This window comes from Mauremys reevesii, linkage group 4 (genome assembly GCF_016161935.1).
Source record: "Mauremys reevesii isolate NIE-2019 linkage group 4, ASM1616193v1, whole genome shotgun sequence".
Taxonomy (NCBI): Eukaryota; Metazoa; Chordata; order Testudines; family Geoemydidae; genus Mauremys; species Mauremys reevesii.
The window spans coordinates 70,737,552-70,758,880 of NC_052626.1; the positions used below are offsets into that span (position 1 = coordinate 70,737,552).

At 42.5% G+C, this 21,329-nt stretch overlaps 1 long non-coding RNA gene across 1 annotated transcript in view; it reads right to left on the reverse strand.

Annotated features, from left to right (window-relative positions):
• Positions 1-16,978, reverse strand: part of LOC120404770 — a 28,210-nt gene extending 11,232 nt beyond the window's left edge. Inside the window, exon 1 of the long non-coding RNA XR_005598166.1 lies at positions 16,776-16,978. This is a non-coding gene — a long non-coding RNA (uncharacterized LOC120404770). The remainder of the gene's footprint in view (positions 1-16,775) is intronic.
• Positions 16,979-21,329: the final 4,351 nt, after the last annotated feature.

The following is a 21,329-nucleotide window of genomic DNA, read 5'->3' on the forward strand; positions in this document are numbered from 1 at the left end:
GTAAGGAAAACAGATTCAGTGAGCTCCCACTCTCCTCTTCCTTAATTACCAGCAGCATTGGCATCAAAGACTCTAACTAGACCCCATACCCTAGCTTAGAATCTGGGGGAACCCAGAAGAGCAGAAGGCAGGTGAGAATAAGGCGGGGGCAAGCAGTATCAGAGAAGATGAGAGCAGAATGAGGGCCTCTCCCCCACCAACATAGATAAGGAGTCAGTAGTGTTGGAGGGGTGAGTGAGAGGCCCATCTGCCTTACTGATAATACAAACATAGTGAAAGGCAGTGTTTTCACATGTGCCCTGGCTCCCTCCCACCATTAGCTCACTGAAATAACAAGAGACAAGCTCTCCTCAATCTCTGGGAAAAGGAGAAAATGGGTGGCCTGGGGCTGGAGCAGCAGCTGTGGGCTGTAGCAATGGCTGGGGCAGCAGCAGCAGGGCTGGAGCAGCCTCCTGTGCCCCTGACTGTGAGTACTCCCCCCAAACCCCCCCATCGGTATTTTTAGTAAAAGTTAGGGACAGCTCATGGGCTTCTGTGAATTTTTGTTTATTGCCCGTGACTTGTCTTTACCCATAATCTTTGAAACATGACTCAAAGTTTTTTAATCTGACAGTCAAAGCAATGAAAATTAAGACTGAGAGAGCACATCAGATCAGCATACCAATATACAACAGAAATTCAACTAGAGCATGTCCAGTCATATAGTACAGCTACACAACTTCAGAGACCAAGTTTTGATTCTTGATGCAGCAAAGAAGTTGAAAGGAATAAGAGTGGAGGAATACCAAGTATCCTCCTTCAAAGATTACTCTAGAGATGTACATAGGAAAAAGGCTGAAGTCCACAGCAGCTCCATATGGGGGGGGGGGGGGGAACCTGATATTCTCAGCAATACTAAAAATACATCAGGTGGATCAAACCCACACTTTCTACACACAAGGGGAAGCCCAAAAGTTCCTAACCTCAATGCTAGAACCAAAACACAGTAGATCAAGAAGTAGCAACTGATTAGACTCAAGTTAAGTACATATCAATTGAAGGGTCATTAAGTATACGGGAAGTGGAACTAGGATAACTTTTGAATGTAATAAAATACAGTGGTTATGTGTTGTAAGAAAAATACTAATCTTAGTGGCAGAAATTTATAGAATGAGTTTAAGTTTATTAGGAATACTGTTAAGTAATTTTTGACAAATAATGGTACAGGAGTTAATGTTAAGAATTATTATTAAGGATGTCAAACTGTTGTACAAAGTATGGGGGGGAAATGAAAATTAGAATGTTTAAAACGTATGGTTTAAGGTTATATGTTAAAATTGGGGATAAATTTGAATGTAACTATAGGGGAGTTGATAAATATAGATCCAGATATCTGGGGGTTAAGGATGGGAGAAGATGGGGAAGGCAGTATGTTAAAGAGACAGTGCTAGATAGTCTGAGAAATGGGTAAAAAAAGAATCAGGAACAATCTGGTGCTCCTGGAATGTTAGGAACTAAACCACCCAATAAAATGGGTGTTTCCATAATGCCACATTGTTTCCTTCCTTTATTAAAAGGACTTTGCTACACTCAGACTCCAGGCCTAAGAGGCAATACTTCCCCTCTCGCAAGCATGGTCTACACTACGCGTTTAAACCGGTTTAAGGAGTGTAAAACCGATTTAACGCCACACCCGTCCACACTAAGAGGCCCTTTATATCGATATAAAGGCCTCTTTAAACCGGTTTCTGTACTCCTCCCTAACGAGAGGGGTAGCGCTAGTATCGGTATTACCATATCGGATTAGGGTTAGTGTGGCCGCAAATCGACGGTATTGGCCTCCGGGCGGTATCCCACAGTGCACCACTGACCGCTCTGGACAGGAATCTGAACTCTGATGCAGTGGCCAGGTAGACAGGAAAAGCCCCGCAAACTTTTGAATATTTCCTGTTTGCCCAGCGTGGAGCTCCGATCAGAACGGGTGGCGATGCAGTCCGAAATAAAAATAAAAAAAGAGCTCCAGCATGGACCATGCAGATGTGATCGCAGTAAGGGCAGGCAAATCTGTTCTATCAGCGCTCCGTTACAGAAGTCGAAATTCAAAATCATTTTTAAAAAATCTCCACACAGACGCCATTGCTGGAGCTCTTTTATTTTGATTTCGGACTGCATCGCCACCCGTTGCTTTCCCAGAGGAAGGAGTGACTGACGACATTTACCCAGAACCACCCGCGATAATGATTTTTGCCCCATCAGGCACTGGGATCTCAACCCGGAAATTCCAAGGGGCGGGGGAGACTGCGGGAACTATGGGATAGCTACGGAATAGCTACCCACAGTGCAACGCTCCAGAAGTCGACGCTACCCTCGGACCGTGGACGCACACCACCGATTTAATGTGTTTAGTGTGGCTGCGCGCACTCGATTTTATACAATCTGTTTTGCTAAACCGGTTTATGTAAAATTGGAATAATCCTGTAGTGTAGACGTACCCTTAGAGGTGCCCGGGGAGTGGTATGTAATTGTCCCAAGTCACTGAGTGTTATTGAAACAGAACCTGGCCCTTGTTGCTGCCAACTCAGATGGGCAGAAGGATTACACTAACAAGTAAACAAGTAGCATGGGAATCTAGACAGTGGTTCTCAAACTTTTGTACTGGTGACCCCTTTCACACAGCAAGCCTCTGAGAGTGACCCCTCCTTTATAAATTAAAAACACTTTTTTGTATATTTAACACCATTATAAATGCTGGAGGCAAAGCGGGGTTTGGGTTGCAGGCTGACAGCTCACGACCCCCCATGTAATAACCTCGCAACCCCCTGAGGGGTCCCACCCCCCAGTTTAAGAACCCCTGATCTAGAAGGATTCAGACAGAAAGCATAGGAGTTTTGCTGCAGGGTGTATAGATGGTAAACCTGTTACAATATATAACAATTATACCCCAAATGAGAAGGATATTTCCTTCTTCAATAATAGTTTTGAATGATTGCAGCAGTCCAGAATTCACAAGTAATAGTGGAAAGTGACTTTAGCTGCTGTCTTAACCCAATGTGGAATAGAGTACCAGCTAGGCATAAGAACATAAAAACGGCCATACTGGGTCAGACCAAAGATCCATCTAGCCCAGTATCCTGTCTGCCGACAGTGTCCCATGCCAGGTGCCCCAGAATGAATGAACAGAACAGGTAATCAAGTGATTCACTCCCTGTTGCTCATTCCCAGTTTCTGGCAAACAGAGGCTAGGGACACTATCCCTGCCTATCCCGGCTAATAGCCATTGATGGACCTATCCTCCATTAATTTAATTAGTTCTTTTTTTGAACCTTGTTATAGTCTTGACCTTCACAACATCCTCTGGCAAAGAGTTCCATAGACTGACTGTGCATTGTGTGAAGAAATACTTCCTTTTGTTTGTTTTAAACCTGCTGCCAATTAATTTCATTTGGTGACCCCTAGTTCTTGTGTTATGAGGAGTAAATAACACTTCCTTATTTACTTTCTTCACACCAGTCATGATTTTATAGACCTCGATCATATCCCCCAATTCGTCTCGTTTCCAAGCTGAAAGTCCCAGTCTTATTAATCTCTCCTTACATGACAGCTATTCCATACCCGTAATCGTTTTTGTAAGTGATTTTTTTTTAAATGTAAGAATGCACTATGAGTTTATTAGATTGGGGTTATGAGATTATAAAGATTAATTTACTTTGTTGTAAAAAACACTTTCAAAAAAGGAAAGAAACGGATGGGGCAGAGTGGCCCCGCACTGGTACCACAGGGGTTAACCCTTCCTTCCTTCCTTGCAGAGGAAGCCACGTCCTGGAAGCTCTGCTGGGTAATCTCCAACTGGAGAACAAGTATATAAGCCTGCAGAACTGCTCAGGCTTTTATACTTGTGACCACCACAGGGGAAGGAGGCATACCGCCAGCTCCCGAGGAGGGACCGCCTGCGCACCAGGATACGAAGGCCAGCCAAGCCAGGACGCACCCTAATGCCTAGATGGAGTACATCACAGGAGGGGAACAGACTGGAGGGCCCCCTGAAGTAGAGAATCCGGCGTTTATGGTAGGAAGTGACCCAGGGGAACTTTAGAGGCAAACAGCGTTAGAGCCACACAGATGCTCGGCATGTTGTGGGCGGATACCCGCTGAGCTAGTGGCAAGGGGAACTTGCCACTACCAGGGCCCTGGGTTGGGATCTGGTGGAGAGGGCAGTCCCAGGTCCCCCTACAACTACCGCCCACACCATGGGAATCATATGGACTCCGGTTGCTAGGCCACATTTGTATGGACTCTGGCCATTAGGCCGCACTACTCCAATGTAGAGAGCGATTTATATGGACCTGGGCTATTGGGCCACACTGCCCTGACACTTGGGATGAGTTACCTGGACTCTGGCCGCTAGGCCCACTACCCCAACCAAGGGGTGATTGTGGGGAAGGAGGCCATTAGGCTGCAACTGGCTGCCCAAAGACAGATGGGCGTGTGAACTTGGGAGTGGCAAGGTTCTGACACCCCATCTCACCCCTGCCTCACAGGGGCAGAGCGGTGCTGGGCTTGCCACAGAAACCAACAAAGCTACCTGCACTAGAAAATTTCATACAAGGGCTTGAAGTTTCAGCAGTCAAAATTGTCTAACTGAGCATATAATTTTATGAATATGTTTTTAAAAGGCAAACCGCATAAAGCTATTAAGTCATGGAATGCAGACTGTAAATATGAAATAACAGCAAAAGAATGGAATGAGATAATGCAATTAATAAATGTTGGCTCCATTATTAACCAAAGAGTACAAGTTCAATACTGTCTAGTTCACAGATTGTAGATTTCCTGTCTCTATACACTAAAATTCATATACTGCCCCACATGTCTATATGAAATGCAAGACAGCCAAGCCCTCTTTCATACACAGGACATGGGAATGCTGGATGGTAAAAATATTTTTTAAAATCGATACTGAAATAAATAAATTGAACACTAGACACAGAACTTAAAGATGTGACACAGCAGGACTTAAAGATGTGTATTGGAGTTGGTCTGTTACAAATATTTAAACTGGGACTAAGGAAGCTGCTCATATTCTTGCTCTTTATAGCAAAAGAGAACAAACCAAAAATCTATGGGTTTTGTGAAAACAGTGCCACAGAAACTCAAAAAATAGATAAAAATAAAGTATACCTTGCACACACACAAAAAAATAAATGTAACAAATACTGAAATAATTGGGATACCTTGAAATGGGCATGATACTCTTGTACTTATAGGAGCAATAGATAATCAAGAAGGGCATACATATCAGATAAGTGAATTATATCCCCCCCCTCTAATTTTCCATACTTTGTGTTTTCTGAGTCTCTTTGCCTTCCCTCCCCCCTCTCCCATCCACTCCCCAGAAAACAGTCAGCTCTCTAATAAAGGTTTATAAAGGTTAAATTGAATGGCTAAATATACATTTATCAAGTTAGATTTATGTTTAAGTAGTTTGTTTGTTTTTTAAGGGGAAAGGGTAATGCAGGGTCAAAATACAACAGGCTTTGTTAAATCTTGTTAGTTTTGTAATAAGGTAAGGTATGTACTTACATGTCATGACACTAATTGAAATGTTTTATTGTAAACAACCTGAAATATTAACAAATAAAATATTTTTCCTTAAAGCCTTACCAACTATTGTCAATTCAATTCTTCTATGAAAACCTCTTATCTAGGCTTCTTAATTTCTTTCTCCCACTACTATTTTGTTCAAGTTTGCAAAGCATTTTGGGATATTGTTTGTAGAAACTGTGCTAGAGGAAAATAAAGTTGTATGTTGCTGCAGCTCTGAACTACTCGCCTAGTTTATACTTTATCTAACTTTTCCTACTCTCCAACACCCCACCTCAGGTTGATTTTGGAGTAAATCTATAGAAGGATGCCTTCCCCTTAGCAGGCACAAATTATTCCAATATTGGTTTTTTTTGGGGCCTCTGCAATTCATTTGCAGGTGCAAATCTGAGTAGCTCCATTTTATTATGCCTTCCATCCCAAAATAAATGGTTACGGAATAAGACAAGAACAATCTGTGTTCTTTTCTGCAGTTTGTAAAAGTTTAGCTGAGAAAGAATGACCTTGTGGTTAAGGAACTAGACAGAATCTTGGGAGATCAGTGTTCTACTCCCAGCTCTACCACAGACTTCTTATGTAAGTTTGAGTAAATCACTTAATCTCTCTGTGCCACAGTTCCCCATCTGTAAAATGGGGTTCATACTTAAATTTTCTCTATTCTTTGTCTTGTCTATTATATTGTAAGCTCTTCAAGGCAGGGACTGATTCTTACTGTGTATTTGTACAGCACAAGAAGGCTCCAATCCTGTTTGGAGCCTCTAAGACCTACTGTAATACAAATAAATAATTTCATCTTTGTTTTGATTTTTGTTCTACCTATGTATTTTTGCTTTCAACCAGAATCAGAGGTGCTAATATACCAGGAGAAAGGCTATTCTTGTAGTATCTCCATCCTAGCTAGAATTAGCAGATACCAGAAAACTCAGTTAAAAAAAAAAAAGAAAAAAAAGCTGTTCTCACAAGCTTGATAGCTGAAGGAGATTTTAAAAAAAGCTTCCAAACTCTTTGAGCCTTATCTGAACCAAGTCTTGTGAGGGCTTCATCTCAATAGTTTTATTACATGCTGAGGGATTTATCACTGCGCAGACTGAGTTACCAGTCAAAAGTATAACCAATCAAAAGTAAAATAGATGGAATCAGAAAGATCATGAGAGTACACTGTATTCCCCAGCTAAAGCACACAACTGATCTTGCTGCAGGCAATGGGATGCCTGCACAGAACTCACATCTCTCCCTTTGATGATGGGTTTGAGCAGGTGACAGGGACAGGGAAAATTGAATCTAAGTGCAGACCTGTATCTCAGCTTTATATCTCATATTATATAGCATAACTATCTGTGATGCTGTGAAAAATACTCCTTCACTGAGTGCCTGGAGACTAGATGTGACAATAGGAAAGCTATCTGTAATTCTAATATTTTAATGCCATAACCTTAAGAAAACTAGAGGCATCACTGCTTCTGAGTATGGCCATACTCAGTTTTAGACTTTGCGGCCCCATCCCCATCAGTGTTTTTTGATGAAAAAGTACATAGCCCTTTGCAGGTATTCTGTTTTGTAGGTTTTTATACCATGTTCATTACTGCAATATGTCTTTACCTTCCAGTAGTGCATTAAGCAACGTGATTACACCGTGATTGCTTGTTCTCTCTCAGTTCCCAGTGGAGTTCATGCCACAGCCTCAGGTTGGCCTCCAAGAAATCTGTCTCCTGCACAGATGAGCTTTACCTCATTACAGAAAGTTTCATTGAGAGTCACATTTGCAAGAGGAGCAAAACTGTCCACCGTGGTCTTCATCCCAGAACTTTATATGGTCTTGTAGCTATCCTGGGTCCAGGCTTTTGTGCACCTTGAAGATAAGGACCAAGACTCTGAACTTGATTTGGTATTTTATGGGGAGCCAGCATAGAGAGCAGAGAACATGTAGCACATGTTGCTGCAGCATCCGTACTAGTTAGTTTCCTAGGTGCTTCACTCTCAGATATACTGCATTGCCATAGTCCAGCTAAGAGAGAACAAAAGCTGTGAATAACTGAGGCCAAGTCATCATCATCATCATCAAGATGAAACAGTTTCTTAGCCAATTTGAATTGAAAGTGTTTAATGGGGCACACAAACCTCCATTCAAGGCAGGAATGGGTTAATGGGCTACTGAAGGCCCAAGTCAGACAAACTGAGAAACCTGGAGCAGGAGAGAGGTTCTCAGTCAGAGGGGCATAAAAAGAAGAACACATCTAAATTAGGGATCGTGAGACAGAGAGCAGACATGGGAGCTTGTTTAGGATCTATTGATCTCCCCTTCACGAAAGGAGGTATAAAGGAAAAGATGGCGCCAAAATATTCAGAAAGCTTTTTTGGCATAGTGATGTTTACTCTCCTAAGTTGGTATATGGAGGAACAGCCACAGACATCAGGGGTTCTGTTCCAGTTGCAAGAAGCAGCCAGGCAGGCAAAGCAGATCTGGGCTTTCCACCTACTCCTGCTCCTGGAACAGCAATGAAAAGTGTGGGAGTGCAGCTGGAGCTGCAGAAGCAGATTCATAATGGAGGGACAGTAGAGTCTGTTGGAGAGTTTGAGAAAAATCATTCAGTGGACACAGGCATTGGGTGAAAAGAGGTTATTCAGGGGCCTAGAGGTCTAAGGCCCAACCAAGAATATGCTCTGCCTATGGGCAAGCTGGGGAAGTAAAAAGGGCTTACTCCACATGAACTATGCTATAAAGGTTTGTTTTGAGGAGGGTGGAGGCAGACCACTGGAGAACCCATAGACGCTCATTGCCCAAGTATGGACAGGAGATAAATGCCCTACTTCTCTACACATAAACACATCTAAGAAAATATTGCCCTCAGTGGAAAGTGAATTGCAACCAGAGAAAGGACAGGGGACCCAGCAGTGGTAAGAAAAAGGAGCAGGGGTCCCATGGCATCCTTCCGACAGAGATCAATAAGAGTTGAGACAGTGGCTCTCACAGATATGCCATGGATGCAAAATATTTTGTTTTGGCTCAGTGCAACATTAAACCACACACTCTGTCTCCCTCATATTTACCCTTACAAAAAGTTTAGTCCTTATGAGCAGAACAGCTTTCACTGCAGGAATTTTTGAAAGTCCACTAGTTCTGCAGTATGTTTCTTTAAGGCAGCAAGGAGTGCCTGTCCAGAGGAAATATGCTGAGAATACAGAGCTGCACCACATTCGTACAGGAAGCTGACAGAGTATTCCGTATCTTAGAACCATAGAAATGTAGGACTGGAAGGGATCTCAAAAGGTCATCTAGTCCAGTCCCGTGCATTCAAGGTAGGACTACATAATAACTTGACTATTCCTGACAGGTGTTCATCTAACCTGTTCTTAAAAAATTCCAGTGATGGAGATTCCACAACCTCCCTAGGCAATTTATTCCAGTGCTTAACCACCCTGACAGTTAGGAAGTTTTTCCTAACGTCCAACCTGAAGATTCCTTGCTGCAATTTAAGCCCATTTCCTCAGAGGTCATATTTTCTAGGCCTTTAATCATTTTTGTAGCTCTTCTCTGGACTGTCTCCAGTTTGTCCACATCTTTTCTGAAATGTACTGTGGTGCCCAGAATGGGACACAATACTCCAGCTGAGGCCTTATAAGAGCAGAGCAGAGTGGAAGAATTACTTCTCCTGTCTTGCTTACAACATTCCTGCTAATACATCCCAGAATGTTTGCTTTTTTTTTTGCAACAGTGTTACACTGTTGATTTATATTTAGCTTGTGATCCTCTATGACTGCCAGATCCGTTTCCGCAGTACTCCTTCCTAGGGAATTATTTCCCGTTTTGCATGTGTACAATTGACTAAGTGGAGTACTTTGAATTTGTTCTTATTGAATTTCATATTGTTTATTTCAGACCATTTTTCCAGATCATTTTGAATTTTAATCCTATCCTCCAGAGCACTTGCAACCCCTCCCAGCTTGGTATCGTCTGCAAGCTTTATAAGTGTACTCTCTCTGCCATTATCTAAATAATTTATGAAGATATTGAACAGAACTGGACCTATGTCCGATCTCTTCTATAATAAATCCAGACTGGACCTAGGCGTATTAGCACTCAGTGCAAAAATGGGAGTTGGTGCCTTTCTTGCCAGAACTTAACATAGACTTGAACAAGTAAGAGTTCTGCCACTGCGTGATGATGGAATTTCATTCATTTGTAAAAAACATCTTAGGGCTCAGACAGCTTGTATAAATACATATTAAGGTTATTTTTTCCTCTGATGGGACAGAGCAGAGATTTTAGTACTAGAGAACAGCTACAGAACGGACACTAATAGGAAATTGTGAGTTTGTCAGTGACTTGAGTGTGGGATAATGACATTGGCTGTATAGAAGCTGATTGGTTCATTTAAGATTTTCACGACCCAGACCCAAACTATACCATGGAATCTCTGTGGATAGTAATTCCATGCTCTAATAAGAAGAATATAGCAGTAGAGATATATTACCGACCACCTGACCAGGATGGTGATAGTGACTGTGAAATGCTCAGGGAGATTACAGGGGCTATTAAAATAAAAAACTCAATAATAGAGGATTTCAACTATCCCCATATTGACTAGGTACATGTCGCCTCAGGATGCGATGCAGAGATAAAGTTTCTTGATACCTTAAATGACTGCTTCTTGGAGCAGCTAGTCCTGGAACATACAAGAAGAGAAGCAGCAAAGAGTCCTCTGGCACCTTATAGACTAACAAACGTATTGGAGCATGAGCTTTTGTGGGTGAATACCCACTTCATCGGATGCAAGTAGTGGAAATTTCCAGGGGCAGGTGTGTATATATATTATATATATATATATATATATATATATATATACACACACACACACAAGCAAGAAGCAGGCTAGAGATAACGAGGTTAGTTGAATCAGGGAGGATGAGGCCCTCTTCTAGCAGTTGAGGTGTGAAAACCAAGGGAGGAGAAACTGCTTTTGTAATTGGCAAGCCATTCACAGTCTTTGTTTAATCCTGAGCTGATGGTGTCAAATTTGCAGATGAACTGGAGCTCAGCAGTTTCTCTTTTAAGTCTGGTCCTGAAGTTTTTTTGCTGCAGGATGGCCACCTTAAGATCTGCTATTGTGTGGCCAGGGAGGTTGAAGTGTTCTCCTACAGGTTTTTGTATATTGCCATTCCTAATATCTGATTTGTGTCCATTTATCCTTTTCCATAGGGACTGTCCTGTTTGGCCGATGTACATAGCAGAGGGGCATTGCTGGCATATGATGGCGTATATTACATTGGTGGAAGTGCAAGTGAATGAAGCGGTGATGGTGTGGCTGATCTGGTTAGGTCCTGTGTTGGCATCGAGGTTTGTTGCATGGATTGGTTCCTGAGTTAGAGTTACTATGGTGCGGTGTGCAGTTACTGGTGAGAATATGCTTCAGGTTGGCAGGTTATCTGTGGGCGAGGACTGGCCTGCCACCCAAGGCCTGTGAAAGTGAGGGATCATTGTCCAGGATGGGTTGTAGATCCCTGATGATGCGTTGGAGGGGTTTTAGCTGGGGACTGTATGTGATGGCCAGTGGAGTCCTGTTGGTTTCTTTCTTGGGTTTGTCTTGCAGTAGGAGGCTTCTGGGAAGAGAAGCAGTTCTTGGTTTAGTACTAAGTGGAGTACAGGATCTGGTCTAAGAGGTGACTATAGCTGGTAATAGAATATAGAATAATAGAATATAGCTTGGTAATAGTGATCATACTATAATTAAATTTAACATCCCTGTGACGAGGAAAACTCCACAGTAGCCCAACACTGTAGCATTTAAATTTCAGAAAGGGAGACCATACTGAAATGAGGAAATTAGTTAAACAGAAATTTAAAAAGATACAGTGCAAAAAGTGAAATCTCTGCAAGCTGCATGGAAACTTTTTAAAGACACCATAATAGAGGCTCAACTTAAATGTATACCCCAAATTAAAAAACATAGTAAGAGAACCAAAGAAGTGCCACCATGGCTAAACAACATAGTAAAAAAAAACCAGTGTGAGGCAAAAAGCCATCCTTTAAAAAGTGGAATTTAAATCCTAGTAAGGAAAATAGAAAAGAGCATAAACTCAAGCACATGAAGTGTAAAAATATAATTAGGAAGGCCAAAAAAGAATTTGAAGAACAGTTAGACAAAGACTCAAAAAGTAATGCAAAAAAAATTTTAAGTACATCAGAAGCAGGAAGCCTGCTAAACAACCACTGGGGTCACTGGACAATCGAGATGCTAAAGGAGCACTCAAGGACAATAAGGCCATTGCGGAGAAGCTAAATGAATTCTTTGCATCAGACTTCATAGCTGAGGATGTGAGGGAGATTCCCAAACCTGAGCCATTCTTTTTAAGTGACAAATCTGAGGAACTATCCCAGATTGAGGTGTCAGAGGAGTTTTGGAACAAATTGATAAACTAAACAGTAATAGGTCACCAGGACAGGGCCGGTGCAACTATTTAGGCAAACTAGGCGGCCGCCTAGGGTGCCTAATGGTTGTGGGGGTGCCTAAAAGCCTGCTCAGGCAAGGAGGTGGAGTGGAGGTGAGCTAGGCGCGGGGAGGGCCGGCTGCAGTAACAGGCAGACTGCAAGGAGCTACAAAAGGATCTCTCAAAAGTGGGTGACTGGGCAACAAAATGGCCATAATCATAATCCCGAATGAGATCTTGGAGTCATTGTGGATAGTTTTCTTAAAACATCCTCTCGATGTGCAGTGGCAGTCAAAAAAGTAAACAGAATGTTAAAATCATTAACAAAGGGGGATAGATAATTATATCATATTGCCTCTCTATAAATCCATGGTACACCCAGATCTTGAATACTGTGTGCAGATGTGGTTGCCCCATCTCAAAAAAGAATTGGAATTGGAAAAGGTTCAGAAAAGGGCAACAAAAATGATTAGGGGTATGGAACAACTTCCGTATGAGGAGAGATTAATAAGACTGGGACTTTTCAGCTGGGAAATGAGATGACTAAGGGGGGATATGATAGAGGTCTATAAAAATCATGACTTTTCTGGTATTTCTCCAATTTGTCCACATCTTTTCTTAAAATCATGACTGGTGTGGAGAAAGTAAATAAGGAAGTGTTATTTACTCCTCCTAACACAAGAACTAGGGGTCACCAAATGAAATTAATAGGCAGCAGGTTTAAAACAAACAAAGGGAAGTATTTCTTCACACACAGTCAGTCTGTGGAACTCTTTGCCAGAGTATGTTGTCAAAGCCAAGACCATAACAGGATTCAAAAAAGAACTAGATAAATTAGTGGAGGATAGGTCCATCAATGGCTATTAGCCAGGATGGGCAGGAATGGTGTCCCTATCATCCCTCTAGACATAAGGTCTTCACCATCTCTAAATAATATTTTCTTATCTGATAAGATGCCAGACCTATGGAGAATAAGATAGCATGCTTCTTAGCCGTTTCATATTCTTAACTATGTCAAGCTACTGACACAGGTGAGATTTAGATTTTGCAGTTGTCTGGGTGCCCACTGGAAGGACTGTTATAGTGATGAAGAGCCATCATTGACCCCTCTCCCTCTATCACACAGGTCTCTGGGGGTTGGTCTTGTATCACATTAATAAGGCATATATCTACATTTCTTGCAGGCCCGTGCTGAATTGCAGGCTCCACACCTGCACATTGGAATGTTATGCTAAGGTCACTCTGCCTCTGACTAGTAACTGGCCATGTCAGTGATTCTTACAGCAAGATTTTCTATCTAGCGTCATCCAGGAGACTAAATACCTAGGATCAGGTGCAGAGCAAAAAGTAATAGCCTTGCCAAAATCTGGGAAAGGCTACTGACTTGCAGCAAGTTATCTGAAAGGCTCAGCCTTCAAAGAATTGCTCCCACCATTGATAATATCCAGAGTGTAGATCAAGTAGGTTTCCAACCAAATCTCATAGCCAGGATCAAGTGCTGGCGTTGACCATCTACCTCAAGAATGGCTTTGAAGCCAGGCAGAAGACAGGCGCAGTATTCCTAGATCTCACTGCTGCATATGATACGATCTGGCATACAGGCCTGCTGTATAAATTGTCATTAGTCCTACCCGAGTGGGTTGTCAAGACTGGATCTATTGCTGAGAGGCTGCCAGTCCTGGAGATACCAAAACAACTGTCCACCTCAGGGCTCAGTTCTAACACTGACACTTTTCAACCTCTTCACAAATGACCTTCCCAACACCACTGCCAGGCATTTTGTTTATGAAGATTACATCTGTCTGGCAGTATGGGACCAGGATTTCAGTCACAGAAGAAATCCTGAATGCTGACATGAAAGTGATGGCCCACAATTGTAAATAATGGAGACTTAAACCTAGTACAAAATAAGACAGTTTCCAACTGCTTCTATCTATACCGCTTCTATCTATACCAAACAGCTCAACTTCTTCCTGAATTAATACAGGTTGGACCACGACCCAAAACCTGTGTTTGTAGGTGTTACACTAGACCTTATCTTGATTTTCAAGAAATCCCTTACTAAGACGTCACTGAAAATAAAAAGACAGGAAACAGCCTGATCAGCAAACTAGCTTGTTCTATCTGGGGAGCCAATGCACAGACTAGCAGGTATTCAGGTGTATAATAATAGGTGCCAGGAGAGTGACAACCTGGCCCACCTGCTGGTCCTGTCCAACATCACCCCTCCTGACATCAAGGCATCTTGCAGAATCTGATCCTTAAGGTGCAAGACATGCTACATCGATCCCTGTTTAAAGATGTGTTTAATCCACCAAGTCACTTCTCTGCTCAAGGCATCTCAAATGGACAGTTCCCCTAAGGAACCTTGATATCACCTCCAGGTGGTGTAGTATGTGGCAAGAACAAGCTCAAATATAGCTCATAACACATCCAGCAGTTCAGCCCTCTGATTTTGACTTTCCATGACACCTTTAGGTAAAGCTTCAGATGTGGAGTGATCAGATTGTGGCTAATAACTTTTGTGACTTCCTGCATTGCCGCTGCAGCCAGTTGAAAGGTGTAGAGCACATACATCCAGGCTGCACCTTTTGGCAAGGATTCCCTGGTTCCCTTATGGACTTTTACAGCTATTGAATGATTAAGACACTTAGACTAACATGTGTTATTTGTCCGTCCATGTCGATGAAATCACTATTTATATCAAAAATACACATACACACAGCAAGATTGATAGCAACTTTATTTGAAACTTGTTTGGTGAAGCTCAAAGTGAACAAACGAAGAAATACACATTGATAAGTGAGATGATTCAAGTGCATCTTCCACATATTGTCACAAACAAGTTAGGTGCTTAAATATGTTTAAAAAAAATCTGGGCCACAGTGATTGGCACAAGACTTGCTGCATGCATTTTGCCAAAGATGATGCGTAACTTTTGATACCAGGGGGCACAATTTAAAGGTTCTGGCGGTATGCAGTGTGGTTCAGAGCAGGGCATATAAACCCTGGCAGAAATCGGGGGAGGACGTGACCCCACCTATCTCCCCCCCCCCCACACACGTCATTTCTGGGTTTTGGTTATATTGTCTTTGTTTCTATCTGAATCTCTGTATTTATAAAAAAAAAAAAAAGACAGCTTGTTAAAATAATGGGCAGAATAGGTTTTATAAGTGCAAATCTTTGAGCTCAGCCAAAAAGACTTGCCAAAGTACCGTAAGTGGTTACCACAGAAACTAATGACAGATAAGGGATGATGAAGGTTGTTGCCAATGTGCGCAATGTGCACTTAGGAGATCATTAAATATTAAGTAGTGCTTTCATTTCTTCTAATACAGTCATGCCCATAGGCAGCCTACAGGCCCAGTGTAGTGTGCAGCCACCTCATGTTTAATACAGAGGAACAGAGGATGGAGATTAGAGATGCTCCATTGTGATCTAAGGAGCCATCTCTTGGATGAAAATGAAGCATTCATTGCTCACTGGGAACTATAGTCTCCGCAAACTGCAGCTCTATATTCGAGACAAAGAATACTGCCATCTGCTTTATTAAAAAAAACTTCAATTTTATAAAAGAGACTTGTCAGTACACATACTGCCTGCCAATTTGTGAAATGGCAAAAAGAGGAAAGCTTTTACACAGGACATCTTATAAACAATTCCATGGGAACACACAGAAATGCGCAAATTGGCAGGGCATGGCCTAAAAGAAATCCTTTTGATCCTAAATCCGTGGCCAAGAATAGTGAACTGATGTGAGGGGAGAGGAGGCTGAAGAATCCTAGACAGACTGTTACACAGACTTCTATGAGTTTATGTCCTTTCAAGTGAATGCAGGGAAACATACATAGCCGCCAGCTCAAAAGCCAGGCCAACCAGAAGATGAAGGATTGACCAGCTTTTCCAAGAGTGGGAAATGCTGTATCAGCAGCAAGAACTGCCATGAGAGATGACAGCTAGAACCTCTTTCTTAACAACATCATCAGTGCCTGGTTCTCAACTGCAGTAGCCTGAATGCTGATCTTGTGTGTCTGTAGAAGAGCCCGTGGCGTGGCCAAACCATTCAATGAAAGGGCTAATATGCTATATATGGATTGAAATGTCCAATTCACTTCATGAATTCTAACAAGCCACTGAATTAATTCAGATATAAAAAAGGCAGGGTGATAACCTGCTATATTTTAATTCACACTGGATGCAGCCCTTGGGACCCTGGATGTCGCCAATGTAGCTGTTGACTGGGCAAGGTTGGGGGCATATTTAAAAGCAATGAAGTCTGATGAGTAGACTGGACTATAAATAAGGAAAGATTAAAAGGTGGAAGGACAAGGACATGGAGGTTCACCCACAACGAGGGAAAGTCCTGAAGACTACAGGGGTGGGAGCTGTCAAAGTTGTTAGCACCAATACTGTTGCCTACTGATTACAGAAGGTGACTGGAGGCTGTTTCCTGGATTCCATTCCCACCTCTGCCATTAATCTTACCTTAGACAAGTCACATACCATCTCTGTAGCTCAGTTTACCCATCTATGAAATAGGGTGAGACTACAGTAACTCCTCACTTAACATTATAGTTATGTTCCTGAAAAATGCAACTTTAAGCAAAACAATGTTAAGCAAATCCAATTTCCCCATAAGAATTAATGTAAATGGGGGAGGGAGGGTTTAGGTTCCAGGGAACTTTTTTTCAGCAGACAAAAGACATATACACACACACATATATATATATATATATATATATATATACACACACACAGTGGCAAAGTACCTGCTTCTCCTCAGCAGGCTGTCCTTTTTAGCCTTGGAGACACCAGCTTGGGCAAAGCAAATCCTTCCAGGTAGCACAGGGTCTGGCTGATCCTTCTCTTAGTCAGTCCCTTGTGCTGGTTTTCTCCCCTTCTGGGGACAGAGTGCAGCCTTCTTTGCTGGAAGGGTTCAGAGCCTTACTGCACCTAACTTGCTAGCAGCTTCTCTCACTCTCCCCCCTGCTTCCACACCAGGAAGGGTTTAAAAAGGTCTCCAGTATTTGGGGCCAGCTGAACCTAATTAGTTCCCTGGTAACTCCTTTTCCAGCTGAACCTTATTTCCCCATGGCTCTCTCTCCTCAGTGGATAGAGAGAGGCCTTTTAACCCCCTGGGACTAATTACTACCCCTCCCTTTGTAGCCATTTGTCCTGGGTTTGCCACAATACACACACACACAGTATAAGTTTTAAACAAACAATTTAATACTGTACACATCAATGATGATTGTAAAGCTTGGTTGAGGTGATGAAGTCAGAGGGTGGGATATTTCCCAGGGAATGCCTTAATGCTAAATGATGAACTAGCTTTTGGCTGAGCCCTCAAGGGTTAACACATTGTTAATGTAGCCTCACACTCTACAAGGCAGCACAAATGGAGGGGGGGGAGACAGCATGGCAGACAGAGAGAGAGATGTGCATTGCCCCTTTAAGTATACTGACCGCACTCTAAGTACATTGCCTTTTTAAGTAGATCACCAAGTTGAGACAGCCCTGTTGTATCTCCCCTCCTCCCCAGCTCTATGGAGATGGGGTAAGCAGGGGGCAGGAGCAGGTGGGAGGGGGACACCCTGACATTAGCCCCCCCCTCCCCTGCACAGCAAGCAGGAGACTCCTGGGAGGAGCTCCAAGACAGAGGACAGGAGCAGCACATGGCAGTGGCGGGAAGTGATAGCTGAACTGCCAGCAATTGATAGCCTGCTGGGCGGCTGCTGCACAAGGAACTTAGGGGAGCTGATAGGGGGCTGCTGATCCACCCTGGTTCCAAGCCCCCACCAGCTAGCTCCAATGGGCTGCTCTTTCTGCAAGCAGTGGACAAAGCAGGCAGCTGTTAAACAACGTTATAAGGGAGCATTGCGCAACTTTAAATGAGCATATTCTCTAACTGGTCAGCAACATAACTACAAGGCAACGTTAACCGGGACGACTTTAGGTGAGTAGTTACCGTACTTCTTTCCTTCCTTCCCAATTGCATTGTAAAGATTAATTAGTGTTTGTAAATCACTTTGTAATCTTTAGATAGATGGTGGGATAGTCATGGAGAGAACTGTTATTTATGCATCCATCTTAACATTAGTTTAAGTTGATCCCCATCTGTGTAAAAAATGAGGTTAAAACTTCCCTTCTCCCACCCTCTTTGTATATCCTAAGTTCTTCCAGACAGAAATTGTCCTTTATCACCTAGCATAATGAGGACCCAAATTCTGTCGGAGCCTCTAGATAACAATTTAATGCACATTAAGTTCTAGAGAACATATTCTCCTTTTCCCTATGTAATTATAATTTGTTAATGAGTCTTGTGACTAATGTTTCGCATATCATCTCCTCCATTTCCTACCAAACATTTATTCTGTCTCATCCACCCTCACCGTCATCTTCTGGGGATTTTTCCTCTTTCCTTTAGTATAATGTGGTACAATTCAACCCCTTTCTCAGAGCTTTTATCCCAGATCTAGAGAGAGGAACTCAGGAGTAAGGATCAGATCACTGCAGAAATGCTATAGAAAGTATCTTGGCTATATTTTGAGAGAAAAAATGGAAAGCAGAGGTCTCTGTCCCTCTGGTAGCAGCTGTGATGCTGATGTATATTTATTTTATCAGCCTTTAAAAGATCTCAGAATTGAAGTAGCCAGTATCAAAAGGTACTTTTGAAATTTTTGTCTTCTGCCCTGGTAGAAGTTCTCACGTCAAAGAGACATATAAAAGGTCCCACAATGTACCACGGTGGCATGATTTCCTCCTGACCCCAGCTGAGGATCCATTTACATTCAAGTATAAGGAATGAGAGTCTTGGCAATTTTATCAGTTTTTGTCCCTGCAGAATAAGTGTATAATTCTTATAATTAAAAAGACTGCCTGAATCCTCAGCTGTGCAGATCTCCTACTTGGGGCAGCTGGGCATAGGAAACACTGTCAAATAAACCCCTTTCTCTGTTTTTTAATCCTGGGACTGGCTGAGAATCAAACCAACCGTCTGCACAAGTTTAACTAACCTCGGGGCATCTCTGTGTGGTGCCCTAAGGACTATTCTGTCAACCCAGGATTGGCTGAGTGCATTGTGCTCCAACTCCATCCACTCTCACTTTCAACATGTGCCTATGTCAGAGATGGGAACAGGTGGCGTAAAGCCTACTTTGCAATGCCATACCCCCATGTCAGATGAATCCTCAGCTGTCCAGTTAGGGGTGGTGGTCCCTTTACGCCTCTATGACAGTGCTAAGGACCTAGCAGGGGCTAAAAATCTGGCTCGTTGTTTTGAAGTATTTCATATTTGATTCCTCATTGGAAGGATTTCTTACCCAAATCAACCTCAGGGTGCTGGGCCTAGACAAACAAGGATCCTGAGAAGGGCTTATTTCCCCAATGAACTTTTTCAGGCTGCTGAGCAGAGCTGACATTATTCTATAGTGACCCCAAATGTGCTGGACATCTCACAGTACAGATAACTTGCACCAGAGAGCTTACAAGCCAATTTTACACATGAAATAACAAAGGATCAAGACGACAGTGGGGTGGAATGATGTAGGAAAGAAAGCGATCACAATAGTAACACTGAAGTTACCAAGCAGAAGCATATGTACACAGTATGGCTCAACAAATTATCTTCTAAAAAGAGGATCTTACTTGATGCCCTTCTTATGGCAGAAGTGGTTCTTATGGAGGGATTGGAATAAGGTGAGTGATACTGATCATGGGGAAAACTTCTGGCCTCAATGAACATTCAGACTGCTGGGTTTAGACACAAGGGGAAAGATGTCTTTTGTTCTTACACCAACACATCTTGAGAAGGCTGCCCCCCTGGATTACTGCAGGTCACTCACTTTATGACATATTACTCTGGTATGTCACACATATACCTGGAATCTCAATTCTTTTAATCCCTTGTCCCTGCAAGGGCCTTCTTCAGAGGCCCTTGCAGGGACAAGGGATACCCAGCTGAATGGATGCTAACTTAACCATGATAGATTTCTCTGCAGAGGGTTTACAGGCTCATTCTGAGTGCACTTCATGCAGCAGGCAGGGTCTCAACATCCCATAGTTTTCATACATTCCCCAAAGAAGCAGTCAGGTGTGAGGGGTAGCGTGAAAGGTTATTTATTCCCTTCAGTTATTTGGGCCAAGCTCAGTGGTTGCTCCTACACCAGGGCTCAGTTTACCAGACCTGTCACTAATGGCAGTTCTACCTGTGAGGAACTGCTCCACTAACACAAATGAGAAAACATAAAAGCAAAAAATATATTTTATGCCAACATTTCCAAACCTAGGTGCCTTGTGTTAGTCTTTAATCTATATTAGGGTTCCTAAACAAAAAAACAGCCTGATTTTCAGCGATGCCAAAGGAGTCTCAATATTAATTTCAGAGACCGACATTAGGCATCTAAGTTGGAAAATTCTGGCTTTAATCTCCAGTTCAGCTCCAAATTATTAATTTAGGGGAACTGCGCTTGCATCCATCAGATGAAGGTTCCATGCATAGACACTTTCCCCTGGCCACAGTATGTCCATCATAGATATTCTTTAAGATTTTCCTATGCAGCAGGACTACAGGGAACTTGTCTGCATTTTACTGGTTGGCACAGCAGAGATCTGAAGGACATTTTCAAAAAAATCATAATAGTTACATGTGTGCTCACATCCAGACCGTCTCTCGGGCAAGGGAGGATTATTGTCTTCATTACAGTTTCTGGGGTTTTGGCTTTTCTAGTCTTAAGTGGATGACAGTGTCACATTTTTATAATAAGAGCCCTAATTAACGTGTGTATAGCTAAGAAGGGTTCATTTCAATCTGCCTCTACAGGACTGCTAATGCCTCTCAGAAAACTCTGAAAGGTTTTCAGACTCAGAAGCAGTTCTGTCTCTCTGTCTCAAATATTCCCTCATATTATTCGCTCCCGTCTTCTTTATCACTGTTCCAGTTTTCATTAAACTAGTATCTCTTGTTCAGCAGTTCATCTGCTTCCTGCTGCATAATCATCTATGATGTCACCAGTGTCAGTTGTGGTGATGGTTCTGATGTGACAAAAAAGATTCTGGCATCAAGTAATGCCTAAAGGGCAGAAACAAGTGAACTTGAAAGGAAGAGATACTCTATTTACATGTTCCTCCTATAAAGAAAAAGGATGAGAAATTGGGGGAGGGGGGAGGATAGTCTTTTGAATTAATCACAGACTTTAGAGGCAGGTTGTTTTCCCAGCTCTGCAGCAGATTGGCTGTATGACTTTGGAGAAGTCAGGTTATCTGTACCTCAAATTTCCCTAACTACAAAGTGGAGATAATAAAATTATGTGCCAGGGCTGTTG